Source organism: Mesocricetus auratus, unplaced genomic scaffold (genome assembly GCF_017639785.1).
Source record: "Mesocricetus auratus isolate SY011 unplaced genomic scaffold, BCM_Maur_2.0 Super-Scaffold_100038, whole genome shotgun sequence".
Lineage (NCBI taxonomy): Eukaryota > Metazoa > Chordata > Mammalia > Rodentia > Cricetidae > Mesocricetus > Mesocricetus auratus.
Window position 1 is genome coordinate 1,012,027 of NW_024429216.1, and position 19,628 is coordinate 1,031,654.

Here is a 19,628-nt window from a genome sequence, read left to right on the forward strand (position 1 = left end):
AAAACATTTTTCAGGGCCTTTGACCTGGGTTTCTTCTTTATTCCTATTATTCTTATGTTTGGGCTTCTCAGAGTGTTCCAGAATTCCTGGATGTTTTCTGCTGGGAGCTTTTTAAATTTAATATTTTGTTTAACTGGTGTATCTGTTTCTTCCCCTGGAACTCACTCTGTAGACCAGGCTGGCCTCAAACTCACAGACATCCACCTGCCTCTGCCTTCCAAGTTCTGAGATTAAAGGCGTGCACCACCACCATCTGGTGCCTCCCATATAACTTGCGTTCTGTTGGTAAAGCTTTATCTTTGTGTTTCCTGCTTGAATTCTTACATTTTTCATTTCCAGAATTCCCTCAGTTTGTTTGTGTGCTTTTTTGTTTTGTTTTGTTTTGTTTTTGTTTTTCCCGTTATATTTTGTTCAAGGTATTTCCCCCAAATAAGTTGAGAGTCATGGTTTTGAGAATAGAGACTTCAAAAACAGGTGACTTAGCACAAGAGGGATAGGGGAGGGAAATGACTGCAACTTGCTCTCAGAGACTGGAGAAAATTTAAAAATGAGAAAGAGGGTTGGACACCATCAGGCTTCTGTGCTAATCATCCTCGCCTTCATCCTCCTCTCCTTCCTCCCCTTCATCATCGTCTTCATCTTCTTCACCCTCATCTTTATCCTCTTCATCGATATCTTCCTAGCCTTCCTCCTCTTCATCATCATCGTCTGCCTCTCCTTCTTCATCATCCATATCAGGAGCCAAATAGTACTGCGAGGAGTTTGTCCAAATATCGTCTTTGATGACCTCTCCTAACTCATCTGCACCTGCATCAGAATGGTCAGTAAACCAGATTAAGAAGCTCTCTGGTGTTTCGTGCTACCTCTTCCTGCTGGAATTATGCTGTGTTTGACTTGAGTGTTTTGTCAAATCCTTTCCAGATTTCCATTGATTTCAGTGGACTTTGAAGATGGGTCACCACTCTCATTCAGATGGAATTCTCTGGATAGAACTTTATTTTCAAAGTAAGGATTTTCATCAAAATAAAAATCTATTCTGGAAGCCGGGTATTGGTAGCATACACCTTTAATCCCAGCACTCGGGAGGTAGAGGTAGGCAAATCTCTGTGAGTTCAAGGCCAGCCTGGTCTACAGAGCAAGTTCCAGGCCAACCCCCAAAACAGTACAGAGAACCCCTGTCTCGAAAAACCAAAAAAAAAAATCTGTCGCTTCTGTCAAATTCTGTCACTTCAACTCTGGTCAAGTAATGCAGGGCCTCTTCATCTCCCCCCACCCCCAAGCAGTGCAGACACTTGTGGATGGTTGACAAATGTCATTTGGGGCCATAGAACGATGGTAGTGGCAAAAAGTCAGTGGTCAGAGCCTCAATGCTTCACAGCAGGAAGAAAGACCTAGAAACTAGTTTGTGTTTTCTTTCTTGGTTCCGTATCCATTTTCATTTTATTCATTTCCTTACGCTATTTGTGTTTTCACAAATTTTTGAAATGGTTTATTAATTTCCTCTTTAAGGACCTCTATAGTCTTCATGCAGGAGGTCTCATGGTCTTTTTCCTGTGCTTCAAATATGTTGGAATATTGAGGGCCTACTGTGGTAGGATAGATAGCTGGGCTCTAGTGGAGACATATTGCCCTGGCTATTTTGTATTGTGTTTTTATACCAGAGTCTAGGCATCTGGATTGAGATGGGATGATTATAGGTCTAGGTGGTGATTTTGGGATTTTTTTCTATGTTGGGTGGGTGTTTCTGTTTTCTCTATTTTTGGAGAATGTGATGGCTTTGTGTTTCCTGTTAAGAAATATTCTTTAGATCTGATAGTTGTGGCCACTGGGGATTCCAGATAAAATGTGTTTCTGGGTACTGGGAGATGACACTTAGGAATTTGAACAGGCTTGGGGTCTCAAGGGAATCAAAGGAATGGAGGGAGGCAGTGAAGAAAGGACACCCCAGAAAGTCTGCTATAGTGCTGGGGATGACCAAGGAACAGAAGGAAAGAGAGGATCTACTGGTAGCCTACCTGCTTCCCTGGCAGGAGTGGTCTGTGTGTTAGCATGGGGTGCCAAGCTATTGTGGGCTAGGATAAAGTGGGGGAAGAAAGCTAGAAATGGATGTTCTGTGGGGTCCACAGGGGATGTGGGTGTCATGGAGATAAGGAAGGCTGCAGCTGATATTCTGTTCAAGCCTATGGATGAGACTGGAGATTCGATCAGGAGGGGAATAGGGAGTGGTGAATGTCTTACCTGTTTCCTTGGCAGGTGTGTTCCCAGTGAATACGGGCTGGTGTTGGAGACCTAGATGATGGGACGAGTTGAGGGAAGGATAGCGGGAGAAGATCTTTGTGATCCACTGTAGATGATGTCAGAGAGGAAAGGGAGACTGTGGCAGGTTCTCTGCTACAGAGCTTTGTATAAGACTGGGGGATTGGATTTGAAGAGCAGAAGGAAGGGCGTGGATTCCCCATCAGTCTACCTGTTGCCCTGGAAGGAGCAGACCTTGGGTTAGCAAGGGGTACCTGCTGGGGTTGGGGGCTGGAATAAAGCAATGAGTGGGCATGGGGGAGATTAGAAGGGAAAGATCACAGGAAGCCACAGGAGATGGGGACAGGAGATCTGAGGTGTTCTGTTGCAGAGCTAGGGTGAGATCGCTAGTATTATCTCTTAGAAGCCTGTTCTTTTCTAATGAGAAACATAACTCAGAGATCAAAATAGGATTAGTTGGATTGAAATGGGAGGAGCAGAGTAAACAGAAAACATAATCAGGATATATTATGTGAGAAAATAACCTATTTTTTAAATATGGGGAAAAAGAAAAGTATATCAAAGTATAAAGGAATCAAAGTGAGAAATGCTTCAGTTGGAGTTCTTGCTTTATTGCTCATCAGAGAATTCCTATGGAAGAGAAGTGTCACTGGAGTGCTTATTAGGCACCAGAGAAATCAGTCAAGAAAGAATTATCTTCAGTGTCACCATGATGGAATACACAACATCCAGAATTTTCACATCATAGAGCATCAGTGAATTCATACTCTAATATTTCAGAGACACTCAATGTCATACCTTCAAATGGGGGTATTACTTCTGTGTTACATACTTGCAAAATCCAGTCGGTGGAAAAGCCACAGAATTAATACAAAAAAGTCTCCAGAGAACATATACACTTTTATATCATTAGAAAATTTCCCACTGGACAGAAATTCTATGCATGTAATCAGTGAAGATGTACTTTCGGGAAGCACTATACTCAGGCTAAAAACTACAGAACTTATTCTAGGAAAAAAAAAACTCTGGGTACTATTTTACAATGTCATAGTATATGGTCAGTCTTTGATCTTATAACAGTCATATGAAACTCAAATAGTTTCTTTATTGCACATAGTTCTAAAATTTAAAAAGGTATTACAAGAGCAAGAGGATGAATAGTTTAAACATGAATGTGAAAAAAGTTGTTCCTTTAAATTCTATATAATTGATAGAAACACTGAAGGAGTGGATAAATATAAGATTGAGTTCTTTGTTACTGAGACACACATCCACTTGAACCAACTTTTCTATTTGCTAATATGTTTTAAGCAACTTTTTAAAATTTTATTTATTTATTATTATTTACAATGGTATTCATCTGCATGTGAGGGTCTTGGATCTCCTGGAACTGGAGTTAGACAGTTGTAAATTGTCATGTACATGCTGGAATTGAACCCAGGTCCTCTGGAAGAACAGCTGGTGCTCTTAACCACTGAGTCATCTCTCCAGCCCCACTAATATATTTTATGAAGATTCTGAATGACATAATTGTGCTTCAAAAGCATGATGTATAGGACTGTGTTGCCAGGTTAAAGTAAAATTTGCCTGCAAATAAGAATCAAACTACAGCTGAACAGTGATGGCACACACATTTAATCCCAGCACTCATGGGCAGAGGCAGGCAGAGAGATCTCCAGGACAGCCAGGACTACACAGAGAAACCCTGTCTTGAAAAAACAACAATAAAAAAGAAAAGAAACAAAGTAGAATGACTAAATGATTTTTTGATATTTAAATATTCATGTGAGTATTCAACAATGAATGCATTTGTTTTGTTTTGTTTTGAGATGTGTTCTATGTAATCCTGTCCACTTGCTTCCTGGGTGCTGGGGTTAAAGGCACACAACACCACAACCAAATCCAACAATATCTTTTTTAAAGGAACAAGGATAATTGGGTACTTCCCCTGCAGAGAAAATACCATGATCAGAAGGGTGGTTTTCCCAAGATGAGGCTCATTCATTGCACTCGGAATAGCTAACCACTGCATACAATTTCTCCAAATTTTGGAAATTTGATTGCATAATTTGTGGTAGTGGAGGACTACATTTGTCTTATCTTCTTGGAGAAGGAGAAGGAGAGGAGGAGAAAGAAAGAAAGGAAGGAAGGAAGGAAGGAAGGAAGGAAGGAAGGAAGGAAGGAAGGAAGGAAGAAAGAGGAGGAAGAGGAGGAGAAGGAGGAGGACTGGAGAGGTGCCTCGGTGTTTAAAAGCACTGTCTGCTCTTCCCGAGGACTTGGGTTTGACTCCCAGCACCCACCCATCTGTTTTAACTCTAGTTCCAGGGGATCCAATGCCCTCTTCTGTTCTCCGTGGGCACTGAACACAGGTAGTGCACACACACATATGCAGGGAAAAGCATCCATACACATAAAATGATAAAATAATTCTAAAATTTAAAAATCAATTTTCAAAAGGATTGGAGTGTAGCATAATTTTAGAGCACTTTCCTATAATATGCATAATTCTGGGTTCAATTCACACCATCTCAAGAATGAAAAGAAACAGAGTTTGGAGACATCTTGTTTGCCAGTGGTCTTTGTTGAAGGACAAAGAACTGAAAACTGAATGCTGCTAAGCTTCAAGAAATATTAGTAGATTCTGTTGTTTATGGGCTCTCCAACGACTTTACCAATGAGGACCCATTAATTATGTAAGACTTGAAAAAAACCCGCCAGAAATTTGTCAATATGGTACAGAGGGTATGTGTGTATAATTTGTAGACACAGGAGTGCCATTTACCCAGAATTTCTTACATGATCATCGTTCCATATGGAGAAAGTGACTAGAAAAGCAGGAAACTTCAAATAGAAGCTTCAACCCTTTATCCATGCTTCATCTGACATAATACCTGGCATGAAACCAGAGAAAGAGCTTTTCCATGGTCATGGCTATGGCACTTCCTAGAATTTGGAGGTAGATTATTTTTCTGGTTTCCTAGATCATGGGCTTTTAATTAGGATTCACTTGTCCCAAGAGGTTAAAAAGTTTTCAAAACCAGGTTATGATGGTGTATGCTTTTAATTCCAGCACTCAGGTGGCAGAGGCAGGCAGATCTCTGAGTTTGAGGCCAGTCTGGTCTACAGAGGGAGTTCCGGGATGGCCAGGACTACACAGAGAAACCCTGTCTCAGGGGGAGGAGGGGGGGGAGAAGAACAACTTTCCATGTTCCTGGGGATGATGCCCATGGTTGATAAGGCATTTTTCTCCATGTATTAGAATCTCTAAGGTCCAAGATGCTAGCAAAATTAAGACTTCTCAAAAGAGATATGTGGTGGTTTAGGCCATTAATCCTAGCATTTTGGGAGGCAGAGGCAGGTAGATCTCTTGAGTTCAAGGTCAGCCAGGGAAATATACTGAGACTGTGTCTCACAAAGACAATGGACTGTTTTGTGGACAGAAAAAAAATGTCTTCAGCAGTTAAGAGCACACATTGCTTTTCCAGAGGACCTGCGTTCAATTCCCAGGATCCACATCAAGCAGCTCATAATCACCTGTAACTCCAGCTCCAAGGGAACTTCAATAGGGCACTCGTGTGATCATACCCACATACAAACACAAATAACTTAAAATTATTTTAATGAAATTAAGATCTTTGGTTTTGTTCATCTTTTTTAAAATACTATTTTATGTGTATGTCTGTGAAGCACATGCATGCTCTGTGCCCAGAGAGGTGGGAAGAGAGCATCGGACCCTTTGGAATTGGAATTACAGACAGTTGTGAGTCACATGGGTGCTAGGAATTAGTTCCAGGTCCTCCAGAAGAGCAACAAGTGCTCTAAACGACTGAGCTGCTTCTGCAGCCACCAGTCTTGAAAGTCTTAACGTTGCAATAGCTAAATAGATGAAATCTTTAGTGAGGCTGAGCGTGAGCCAAAAACCGTCTCACCTTTTAGGCTATGCAAATCCACAATTCTGTCTATAACAAATGACCCTCTATTCTCGGCACTGGCCAAACATCTCTCCCTTGGATGCCTTGAGATTGATCCCTTTGTTCTACATTTCACGCTGTATTTACTAGGAAGATTATTCAAAGCTTAATCATAATGTGACATCAAGAAAGACGGAAGAACACTGTTTTAAGTGCTCAATATCTGGTACAAAACTGTTGGCAGATAACTCCTTTTCTCTGTATTTTTATCTCCAAGCTACAGTTTTCCTTAAGCAAGAGGCTGCTTAGACTGCTCAGAAATTACCTGTGGGGGATGCTCCCCCCAAAAAAACTAGAGTAGGATTGAGTTCAATGAGTCTGATTGAAATGGAACAGGGACACACGTGCTCAAAGCAAGGATAAGATTGGATCCCATGAAATACTTTTAGCAAGGTAACAGTTTTTTTGACAGTTTCTTACATAACTGTTTATTATACCAATGTCACATAACTTTATCAGTTTTCCTGCACCTAAAATGCCAGAGTGATTGTAGTGGACAGGGTGTGTTAAAGTTGGTATTGTATGCTGAGGTAAAATTAAAAAGTGATTGGGATGGTGTCTTAGTTGCCATGCTATTGCTGTAAAGAGACATCATGATCAAGGCAACTCTTATAAAGGAAGACATTTAATTGAGGGGTTGCTTATAGTTTTAGTTAGTCCATGATCATCATGTCTGGAAGCAGACAGGCATGGTCCAGGAGCAGCAGCTGAAAGCTTTACATCCTGATCCAAAGGCAGCAGACAGAGTGAGACACTGGGTCTGGTGTGGGTTCTTGAAACCTCAAATCCCACCCACTCACCCACAGTGATGAAACTCCTCCAACAAGGCCACACCTCTGAATCCTTCCCAAAGAATTCTGCTAACTGTGGGCCAAGCATTCAAACTTATGAGTCAATGGGGATCATTCTCATTCATGCTACTAGAGTAGAGCAGGACAGGTGGTTCAGTAGTTAAAAATACTTGCTGCTCTAGAGGAAGAGCTAGGTTTGGTTGCCATAACTCACATACTGGCTAACCACCACCTATAACTTCAGCTCGTGGGGATTTGATGCCCTGTTCTGGCCTCCTTGGGAAACATACATGCACATAAAATAAAGATAAATATCCTAAGAATGTATTTGGGGGGGCACGAAAGACCGCTCAGCAGTTAAGAACATGCCTTCTCTTCTAGAGGACTGGAGTTTCATTCACAGCACCCATGTGTCAGCTCACAACTGTCTGTAACTCAACTTCCAGTGGATCCAAGGGCACCAGGCACCCATGCAAACAAAACAGCTATACACATAAAATAAAACTTAAACACAACAAAAAAAGGGAACGTGCTCTTGTTATTGACACTGGAGGTAAAAGGCTCTTATGCAAATACTGCCTGATTCAGGAAGTCCACCTGGTACTTCTTTTGCCATTCCCCTGACTCTGTACTTGTCCTGTGAGCTTCCATGTGGGTGTTGGGAATTAAACCTGGGTTCTATGAAAAAGCAAGTGCTCTTAAACATGGTGTTGTCTCTCCATCACAACAATACATTATTATAAGCTCAACCCACAGGTTAAAAACTAAACATTTTGGTTTCCAGTGACAATCACAAAGTCTGGACAGGTCTGAAGCCCTGTGAAAAGTACCAGTGTGTGAGAAGCAAATGCCTGAGCATTTCCTTAAGTAAACTTGCAAACGCAGAGAATTTTAAAACTTTCTAAATATACCACCAGGGGTGAGTTTTAAATTTTTATTTTGTCATTTTTATGTATATGGGTATTTTGCCTGTATATATGTCTGAGAACCATGTGCATGCAGTGTTCATTAAGGTCCAAGTGTTTTGGACCCCCTGGAACTGGAGTTAAGACAGTTGTGAGCCTAGAAAACAGGAAAAGGTAGTTGTGAGACATCATGTGGGTGCTGAGAATTGAACCCAGGTCCTCTAGAAGAGCAGCCTATACTCTTAACCACTGAGCCATCTCCTCAATCCTTCAGTGGTGACTCTTAAACCTCCCTGCCTTTTCATGACAGAATTTTTTACATGGAGGTTAGTGATGACTATGAGGGGTATGGAAACCTCATTAATCACGGGATGATCTTAAGTGAGCATGAAGTGAGGCCTTTGGGAGGCATTCAGTGTGTGGAGAATGGATAGAAGCCCATTCTGAGAGCTCACATCTTGCTCATACAGAAGTGACCCGGGAGTGGCTTCCTCTGGGTACAAGAAGAGCTTTGATGTCTTTCCCATGGCTATTCAGACTGGGAAGAAGCCACAGTCATGTAATCAAAGTAAAAAATCTTTCCGCTATTTCTAAGCTTATCGTACACCAAAGATCACACAATGGGATGAGGGGCACCGTATGAGTATACGTTGGTGTTGGAAATCTTTCAGCCAGAGCTATGATTTTATTGTATGTAGATTAGAGGTTTCATACTGGAGAGAAGTTCTAGTAATGCAATCAGAGTGGGAAATCCTTCACCCAGATTTCTAAACTTACTAGGCATCAGTTAACTCACATAGGGGAAAAACAGGATAATAATTATAGCTGTAGAAAACACTTTAGATGGAACTCTATCCGTATTATATATCAGAGAGTTCATACTACAAAAAAACTATTTTTGTGTTGACTATGAAAAGTCCTTCAGGGCTAGAGATTTGGTTCAGCGATTAAGAACACAGGCTGCTTTTCCAGAGGACCTGAATTCAATTCCCAGCTTCCATGTGGCAGCTCACAACCATCTGAAACTACAGTCCCACAGGATCAAATGCCCTCATCTAGCTTCTGAGGGCACCAGGAACACACATGGTGCACAGCCATACATATAACTAAAACAACCGTACACATAAAAGTAAGTTATGAAAAAAAAGTCAGCCTAAGTTCTGACTTCATTGCATATGAAATGACACACAGAGGAAATCAATATGAGTGTAACCAATACAAAAAGTCCTAGGTAACAAGGAAGACCCTAAGAGGGATGCATGGATTGCCCTGGGAAGGGGAAGTAGATGAGATCTACTTCATAAACTAGGGGGGGAGAGGATGGGGAATGGGAACATAAGGTATCAGGATGGTTCAGCTGGGGGAGGGACAGAGAGGGAGAGAAATGAAAGAGATATCTTGATAGAGACGACCATTGTGGGGTTAGGGAGAAACCTAATGCCAGGGAAACTCCCAGGAATCCACCAGACTCCTAACAACAGTGGAGAGCATGCCTGAACTGGCCTTTTCCTGTAATCAGATTGGTGACTACCCTGTCATCATAGAACCTTCACCCAATAACTGATGGAAGGAGATGCAGAGATCCACGGCCAAGCACTGGGTGGAGCTCCAGGAGTCCAGTTGAAGAGAGGGAGGAGGGATTATATGAGCAAGGGGCTCAAGACCCACAGAAACAGCTGACCCAAGCTCGGGAGAGCTCAGGGACTCTAGACCAACACCTAGGGAACCTGCATGGGAGCAATGTAGGCCTTCTGCATGTGGGTGACAGCTGTGTATCTTGATCTGTCTGTGGGGTCCCTAGGATCTGTCTCTGGTGCATGAGCTGGCTCTTCAGAACCTATTCCCTATGTAGGACTGCCTCACTCAGCCTTGATGCAAGGGGGAGGAGGCTGAAGAGACGACTCAATGGTTAAGTCCTTCATTTGAAGCACTCAACTCATTAGGAGTTTGCGAATTCATACAACGAAGAAGTCAGTCTCAAAAGTGTGTTCTCTAAACTAAGTGGTGGTGACACATGCGATAATCCCAGAAATTGAATCTCGAAGAAACAGAGTCATTGTCTAGGGGAACAGTATTCCTCCACACACACGCTCCTGTTCACCACCACCACCACCACCACCCACCCCACCCCACCCCACCCCCGGCTACAGCCTGAGCAGCCACTGTGACAAAAGTAAAGAACATTTTGGTGCCCAGGAGTAGCACCTATACCTCCTACCTAAGCTATTAGCCATTCAGCTGTTTATTAAACCAATCACAGTAATATCTTCACACAATGTACAAATATCCCACAACACAGGGCTACGGAGAGAGATCCTGTCTCAAAAGCAAATACTTTCAGAAGGTGAAGTTCTACAAAACTGTTTCATTTTTTTCTAATGCTACAAAAACATCCTCAAAAAAGTAACTTATGGGGGCTGGAGAGACGGCTTATCCATTAATAGCACTTGTTACTCCTGTAGATGGCCCAGATTCAGTTCCCAGGAACCACGTAGTGGCTCACAACCATCCATAAGTCCAGTCTTCTTCTGACCTCCTCAGGCATCAGACACACACATAGTGCACATAAAGACAGGAAAAACACATACAGAAAATAAAATAAATCTTTAAAATGTAAAGAAGTAATTAACGGCATCTATACTTTCTTACCCTTCTATCGATGGAGTCAGGAAGATCTACTGGATGGTTCTTATTTGGAGAGTCTCGTGGAGTTTGGTTGGAGGCAGCGAAAGAAAGGTGGACACCTGTGAAGGTTCCAGTCTCCAGAATGACACAGTCTCAGACTGGCACGATGCTGGCTGCCAGCTGGGAGCTCAGTCATACTGCATGACTCCAAATTATTTGGGCATAGTGAGTGGGCTTCAGAAAATCTGCAAAGTGTATTATAGCATAGCCTCAGAAATCACAAACCAGTGCTTCTGCCACATTTTTGTTGGAACAGTCAGGGAAATCCCAGAGTCAAGGAGTGGGAAAATAAATTCCACCTCAGTGAGGAATGGCGTTTTTTTTGCACTGCACTTAGATTTATCACAGAGCTTCAACAACTGGATCAGAAGTAATGGAGCACAGGGACTTTAGGGTCAACTTCAATTTGTAATATAAAAAACGTAATGGACTGAGAAGTCAGGAGAGTACTGGCTGGAGGTGTAAAAACAATATGTGTATTTTTCAGATGGGTTTTTGACTCAGGAGCATGAAGGTGAAGCTGCAGAATTTAAAATATTTGTCAGGATCAGAGAAAATATAGTGTGTACCTCAAAGTAAGCCCCACACAAAAGATGTAAACATGTTACTAGACCGTTTTAACAGCTGGGCATTCACTATCATCTTTGTCCTGGGCACTTTTTTCCCAAGTATCATTACCATTGCTTCCTGCCTGATCTGCAGGCACCCTCTCACAGTAGGACTTCCTCAGACGGTGAGGATGACCAAAATGGATTTTAAAGAGAAAGGTGTGGAGAGGCATGGTGGGTCACACCTGTCACCTCAGCAATCATGGAGACAGAAGAATCAGCTACACAGCAAGTTGTAGGCCTGTAGGCCAGTGTAGTCAGGGTTCTCTAGAGAAACACAACTGATAGAATAAATCTACATATAAATGGGATTTATCAGAGTGGCTTACAGATCATGACCCAACTACTCCCAACCATGGCTGTCTCCAAATAGAAGTTCAAGAACACAGCAGTTGTTCAGTCTGTGAGGTTGGATATTTCAGCTCGTCTTTAATGTATGCCAGAATCCCAAAGACGTAGGTTCTAATGCCAGTGAAGGAATGAACGTGCCAGCGAGAGGGAGGGCAAGCAGGCAAAAGCAAGCTTCCTTCTTCCATGCACTTCATATAGACTGCCAGCAAAAGGGGTGACCCAGAAAAAGGTGAACCTTCCCACCTCAAAAGATCCCGACTTAGGGTGGGTCTCCACCCTTCTAATGATTAATCAATAAAGTCTCTCGAAGGTGCACCCAGTTACTTGGATTTTACTTAGTTCCAGACGTAGTCAAGTTGACAATCAAAAATAGTCATCACAGTCAGCCTGGGCTACATGAGACCTTGTTTCCATCTGGAGTCTATTGTGACTTACACGTCATTTGAATTCAAGCTTACTTGTTTCAGTGTCCTTGAGAGCTGTGAGATGTTCTGATTAATCCCATGGGAAAGAATGCAGTATCTTCCTAAAGCACAGGCTGTTGAATGCCAGGCGAAGGCGCATCCATGCAGAGAATGAAGCTGCTTGCTGCTAACAGGGCTCACATGGCATGGAGCCTGCTGTTCCTTGATTCAAGGACAGAGCAGGGATCTGATCAACTAACTGTGCTGCTCCTTGTCCTGCTCTTTGCCTTTGGTCCGTATATAAACAGCTTCTGAAATACACTCGGGGCTGTTTGGCATTGACTGGCAAGTCCTCCCGACCCTATTCTGTCTTCTTTGTTTTTCTCAGTCCTCATGCCTCTACTTGGGTATCCTAGCTGACTCTTTGGACCAGTCTCTGACAAGACCCTGTCTCAAATTTTTAAAAATAATATAAAATAGGGACAGGTGGATCTCTTGATGGGTAGAGGTGCTTGCTGCCAAGACTGACAACTTGAATTTGACTCCCAGGACCCACATAGGAGAAGGAGAGAACCAACTACCATGACATGGATTGTCCTTTGACCTCCATATATGTGGACACACACACACACACACACACACACACAAGAAAATGTAATAAAAATATTTGAAAATAAAAAGTGAAAATTAAATCACAATAGACACCATTTTGTTTTATTTGGATTTTTGTTTGTTTTTCAAGACAGGGTTTGTCCATGTAGCCTCAGCTGTCCTGGAACTTTCTGTGCAGATCAGGCTGGCCTCAAACTCACAGAGATCTGCCTGCCTCCCTCTGCCTCCTAAGTGCTGAGATTAAAGGTATGTGCCATCACTCCCCAGCATAGCTACCATTTTAATAGCACAACAAAATTATAAGTTAGTAATTAGAGAAAAGCTCCATCTCAACAGTCTAGACAGCTGTTTAGTCAAAGAAGAGGTTGAAAAGGAAACTCCCTGGGACTGGATAGATGAGGTTGCTCACAGGTAAAGAGTGAGTATTGCTCTTCCAGAGGACCCAAGTGAGCATGTACCTGCATACATGTGCACATACCCATACACATTATTAAAAGTAATAAAATAAATAAATATTATGACCAGGTGTGGTAGCATACTCCTTTAATCCCAGCACTCGGGAGGCAGAAGCAGGCCAGCCTGCTCTATATAGCAAGTTCCCAGTCAGCTAGCATTAGGAAAACTTTTATCTCAAAAAAAAAAAAAAAAAAATGGAAACTCCCTTGGGGGCTGGAGAGATGGCTCAGAGGTTAAGAGTACTGACTGCTCTTCCAGAGAGAGGTCCTAAATTCAATTCCCAGCAACCACATGGTGGCTCACAATTATCTATAAAGAGATCTGGTGCCCTCTTCTGGCATGTGGGCATACATGCACACAGAACACTGTATATATAATAAATAAATACATTTTAAAAGAAAAGGAAACTCCCTTAATGACTTAAAACCAACATTCCATTCCAAACAAGTATAAGCCCTAAATTATTATCCAGGCTCCTGAGGCCTCTGCTCTGGTTATTACATCTCTCTTCCAGTAGCCACTGGAGAATTGCACTGTGTGCTGAGACTATGAGGGTGAAAGAAAAAGCAGACTGAAATGTAAAGGAAGCTGGAGGGACCCCAAATTAACCAACTGTCCTGACAATATTCCAGTCTGCCTGAGCCGAAACAGCCCCTCATAATTTTTTTTTTTTTGGTTTTTTCGAGACAGGTTTCTCTATATTGTTTTGGAGGCTGTCCTGGAACTCGCTTTGTAGACCAGGCTGGCCTCGAACTCACAGAGATCCACCTGCCTCTGCCTCCTGAGTGCTGGGATTAAAGGCGTGCGCCACCAACGCCCGGCTCGCCCCTCATAATTTTTGTCTCACATACCTAACACCTTCCTCTTTGCCTGTATTTCTACCGCTATGATAAAACACCAAGAACAAGGGAACTTAAGGGAGCGGTGATTTATTTTACCATGTGGTTTCAGAAGGATAAGAGTCCATGATGGTGGAGCAGAGGCAACCATGGCCGCTGGACCAGGAAGCTGAGAGCTCACATCTTAAACCACAAGCTGGAGCAGAGAGAGCCAGCTAGAAGTGATGCGAGTCTGTAAACTCTCAACACTTGCCCCTGTGGAAGACACGGATGTCCCCATGCTCACAGATAAGCACTAAAGGAACCAGGAATGCTAAACCAGCCGGGTTGTTCCTTCAAAGGAAGAGCTGCATAACCTCGTCCTGATGTGAGAAGAGCATCTAGCCCTTTCCACTGATTAACACGTACATTCGGCTGTCTCCTTTCGGTCACAATGCTTTGAACAGCAGAAGAAACATTATCCTTGAAAATGAAAAAGCTAGCCGGGCGTTGGTGGCTCACGCCTTTAATCCCAGCACTCGGGAGGCAGAGGCAGGTGGATCTCTGTGAGTTCGAGGCCAGTCTGGTCTACAAAGTGAGTTCTAGGACAGCCTCCAAAGCTACAGAGAAACCCTGTCTCGAAAAACCAAAAAAAAAATGAAAATGAAAAAGCTAAATGTAGCATTGGATGTGGGATTTATGTGGGTATATATACACCCATTTTATTTTTTGAATTTGTCGTTTAAGTGTTAGATGGTGTCATTCCACAATAGCTTTACTCTGTGAATTATAATGGATTCCAGTAACATGATTAATATTCCATAAATTGCAAAATTCCTGAAAGCACTTGCTAGTTTAAGCAGGACCATTCTTAGTTTTTAGTTGTAAGGAGAGTCCTAGAAAGGAAAAGATGTATAATAATGACTAGTGGCATCCGAAGTCGTTTCAGTCCTGGGAGTAGAATCGTCAATCATATTATAATCATGTTAGAAAAAGCATCAACCTTTAAATGAACTTTTTACTTTTTTTTTTTTCCTAGAGAGAGTTTCTCTGTGTAGCCCTGGCTGTCCTGGAACTCACTCCAGGCTGGCCTCAAACTCAGAAATCCGACTACTTTTGCCTCCTGAGTGCCAAGATCAAAGGTGTGCGCCACTATGCCAGGCTGCATCAACGTATTTTAAGTGTCCAAATTCTGAGATACTAATAACATCTGCCAATGGCATTCGATTTTAACCCTTGAAAATTAATTCCACCAGTAGAGGGCAGTGGTGTGAAAGAACAAGGAGGTAGGGAAGTTCCTGCGTTTTTGTTTGGTTTGGTTTGGTTTGGTTTTTGAGCGGCCTGAAAAGACAGTATTAGTAGTGAGAAGGAAGCCAGGGCATCGGCTACAATGTTAGTGGATGTTAAGGGACCTGGAGGATTAGAATAAGCATGAATATGAGTTAATGAAAAAAATGTTGAGCCCAGCTAAGTCTGCAGTTTCTATAAGAAACAGTTAGAGCACAATATGCACAGTCAGCTCAAATATTCAATGGCTGAGAAACAGCTAATAAAAACTGATTGATTAGCCAGGCGTTGGTGGCTCATGCCTTTAATCCCAGCACTCAGGAGGCAGAGGCAGGCCCAGGACAGCCAGGGCTACACAGAGAAACCCAGTCTAGTGGGGGGAAGGGGGAGTCTACGAACCACAGTGAGTCCAAACCGTTGAGTTGCACAAGCAAGGATGAGGACAATCTTTTTTGTGGGGGATATGAAATTTGTATATAAAACATATCCTTGCCCTTTTGAAGGACCATCTTCAAAAACATTGAAAGTGGTCTCTGTAGGATTTTCAGATATAATTTTAGGCCATATCCATGGCACATCTTCAAAATAACTTAAAAGGAGATCTTAGGGTTAATGATTATCTGTAGATCTCAAGTAACATGCTAATGCTACCTGCCCAACTATAACCAGTGTGGAACAAATAACCAGCCTGCATTTTATTTAATGACAGTCATTTCTGTAGGCTCTTTACCTGTGATTCGTTTAAGATATGTTCTTCCCATCATTATCAAATCTATAATTTCTTGTAAATTAGAGTTACGGATCAATGCAGAGAATTATGACATGCATAAATTTCTATAATACCATTACCCATTGATATGTAATTCCTGTAGGCGATAGGGTGGAAAGGATAAATAATTGACAAGGAAGTAAGGGATTAATTCTATGAGCTACAACTTTAGCAAAAGCATTATTTAACAAATTGATAACTTGCTCTGCTTCAAATGTTATGTTTTTATAGAGTTTAACCAACAGTCTTCAGAGAGCAGAATCAGATCCTTCGTAGGATCGGGCCGGTTAACATGGCCCCAAGTTTTTTCTAAGTAGTTGAGAGTACATTGTTTGAGAAGTTTTAGGCTGAGAGGAAGAGGACAAATGTGTTGTTGTTTGAATGTACTCTAATGAATTAAAAGGTGATTGCTTTGTGTTTTATCTGGAGCTGTGTTTAAATTTTGCTCTTTTAGGTTATTTACCATGAAAATCAAGCACTTATTCAAGACCTGGTTAGGTGAGTGGGAGAGGAGAATGTCATCCAAGTAATGAATGACCAATACTTCAGGAAATTGAATCAGCATTGGCTTAAGTGCTTTGGTACATAATATTAACATAGAGTGGAGCTATGTGATGAAACTTTCCACAGATGTTGGGTCAATGGTTGTAGTTTAACGTGGGAACACAGAATGCCCAATGTTCCTTATCATCAGGGTGCAAAGGAATAGAGAAAAAGCAGTCCTTTTTTTTTGGTTTTTTTACGAGACAGGGTTTCTCTGTATTATTTTGGAGGCTGTCAGTCCAGCCCGGCCTCGAACTCACAGAGATCCGCCCGCCTCTGCCTCCCGAGTGCTGGGATTAAAGGCGTGCACCACCAATGCCCAGCTGAGAAAAAGCAGTCTTTTAAGTTAATCATAATAATGTAATGATCTTGCGGAATCATAGTAGGAATAGGTAACCCTAGCTGAAGCGGTACCATTGTTTTCATAGTCATGTTTATGGCCCTGAGATCATGTAACAGTCAAAGTATATTCTTTGAACCATGTGGCAGTATGGCATGACTTTGATCCCAGGACTCTGGGAGGCAGAGGCAGGCTGATCTCTGAGTTTGAGGCCAGCCTGGTCTACAGAGTGAGCTCCAGGACAACCAGGGCTACAAGGAGAAACCCTGTCTCAATAAAATTATTCATTACCCTTTTATGAGTTACAAAAATAGTCAAGTTCCAAGGACTAACTGAAGGTTCCATATGTCCTAGTTGCAATTATTCCTTTACTTAAATTTTTTGGCATGAAGGGGCTACTGATCAATCCATACTTGGTCATCAGAGATCCACTGTAAAGGCTGTATGGATGGTCCTTGATCAATGACCCCAATTAGAGAGGTTATATTTCCTTGTACTATAATTATCAGATATTTCATTAGTAGCAGTGGTAATTACTGCTTGCATTTGTTGTAATATATCTCTTCCCCCACAAATTTTATAAAAGTCATGAGACAAGCCGGGCGGTGGTGGCTCACGCCTTTAATCCCAGCACTCGGGAGGCAGAGGCAGGCGGATCTCTGTGAGTTCAAGGCTGGGCTGGACCGACAGCCTCCAAAACAATACAGAGAAACCCTGTCTCGTAAAACAAAAAACAAAAAACAAAAACAAAACAAAACAAAAAGTCCAGAGACAATGTAAGGCTTCACGGTGTCAGAAGAATCTTAGTCCACATTAAGACACTGGTACTTTTTAAAGAATCCTGTTGGCCCCCAATACCTTGTAAAGGTGGGCCACTAGACATGGACCAGTGTGTGGTCATTGCTCTTTACAAATAACTGAATGGTTGGCCCTAGTATTTACAATAATTCTAAAGCAGTGGTTCTCAACCTTCCTAATACTACAACCCTTTAATAAAGTTCCTTGAAGGGCACTGATGACGCACGCCTTTAATCCTATCACTTGGGAGGCAGAGGCAGGCAGATCTCTGGGGGTTCGAGGCCAGCCTGGTCTACAAAGTGATTTCCAGGACAAGCAAAGTTGTTACACAGAAAAACCCTGTCCTGAAAAAACAAGGAAGGAAAGGAGGAAGGAAGGGAGGGAGGGAGGGAGGGAGGGAGGGAGGGAGGGAGGGAGGGAGGAAGTTCCTCAAGTTGTGGTGACTCCCAACCATAAAATCATTTCATTGTTACTTTGTAACTATAATTGTGCTACTATTATGAAACTAATGTAAGTATCTGACATACAGGCTATCTGATATTCAACCCACAGGTTGAGATCCACTGCTCCAAAGGACTAGTTTTCAGCTCAACATGGGATGTCCACCATCTGAGAATGGTCTTGTCCATAAAGCCAAGGAATTTAATCCCAATGCATTCGATCCTGTTATTCCTCCTGAATGACTAGACACTGATTTTGAGCCTGGTTCATTTTTTGCTGTTTGGGTCACTCCCACGCCCATTCTAGGGATTGATGTTGCCCTCTTGGAAGTTTAAAGGTTTACTATCCTTGTCAAATTTGGATCAACATTCCTTCACCCATTTTTTTCCTTTTTTACGTCATGGGCAAAGGTGAGGGACAAGGACTACTAGATTTTTTTTTGTATTCATTTTTCCAGTGTCCTTTATTTCTGCACTGAAAGCAAGGTCCTTTTTGAAAAGTTATTTGAGTGACTGCCACAGCATGAAAGGAGCTGCTGATATCTTGAATGGCTGTTACCCAGTTAGAAAAAAAATCACCGTATTTTACTGGCTCTATGGCGGTTCTACTCTCTTCGGTGACTCCATCAAGCTCGAAATGCCTGATCAGGATTATTACCAGGAAAGTTCTCACCAAATTGTGCTGTGCTTAAATATGCCTCAAATACATTATGTGGGGGCCAGACTTCCGAAGTTTGCACCAACACGGGCTACTTAGTCATGCTGAACTAAGCTACCTTTTTGCTTCCCTCAGACACTCTGCTGGATGTGGTGGTTGCACTCCAAAGAGCACCACCAACTAGAGGCCAAGTGTTCAAATGCTTGAGACTACAGGGAAACGTCTCATTCAAACTACCATGTTGTTTGATACTGAGGCAGGTAAGCATGGGAGAAAATCTAGTCCCCTGAGGGCCCCCCAATTTGATTTGGGATTTGTACACACACTCCTCTTGTAATAATGCACTTGGCAACCTAGGTCCTTCCACGGCACATACTATTCACACACATCCCTCTCTGAACAATGCACCTAGCAACCTCAGAACCCCTCTCTGCCTACATCTCAGAACAATGGTATAAGTTTCCCTGCCCTTGGTACTGATCAAATTACACAGTTTTAGTTCAAGAATATTCTCTCGTTTTGTTTTGTTTTGTTTTTTGAGACAGAGTTCCTCTATGTAACAGTCCTGGCTGTCCTGGAACTCTCTTTGTAGTCCAAGCTGGCTTCAAACTCAGTGGTGGTGGCTTATGCCCGTAATCCCACATAAACCACCACCACCTGGCATGAATATTCTCAGCATATCCGTGTATGAAGAATGGAAGAGCCAATCTTGCCTGAACTAATTTTGGATGTATGCACAAAAAGGCCAAGCTGGACCCTTTCTAGGGAGAACCTCCTATTTACCACCTTATGCCTATGCATAATTGGGCACACACATGATTAAAATCAGATGCATTATAGAGGGACATGCACAATAGAGAAAAATGAATACATGACCTAATCTATCAAAGGAGAGAACCACCCAAACTACATCCCTAGCAACCAGCACCCCCTTCC

At 42.3% G+C, this 19,628-nt stretch overlaps 1 non-coding gene and 1 pseudogene across 1 annotated transcript; one reads left to right on the forward strand and one right to left on the reverse strand.

Moving 5' to 3' along the window:
• Positions 1–583: 583 nt before the first annotated feature.
• Positions 584–1,316, reverse strand: LOC101828778 (annotated as a pseudogene).
• A 2,879-nt stretch (positions 1,317–4,195) lies between these two features.
• On the forward strand, positions 4,196–4,362 carry LOC121135614. The gene has a single exon (XR_005872717.1). It is a non-coding gene; the product is annotated as a U1 spliceosomal RNA (small nuclear RNA).
• The last annotated feature ends 15,266 nt before the right edge of the window (positions 4,363–19,628 follow it).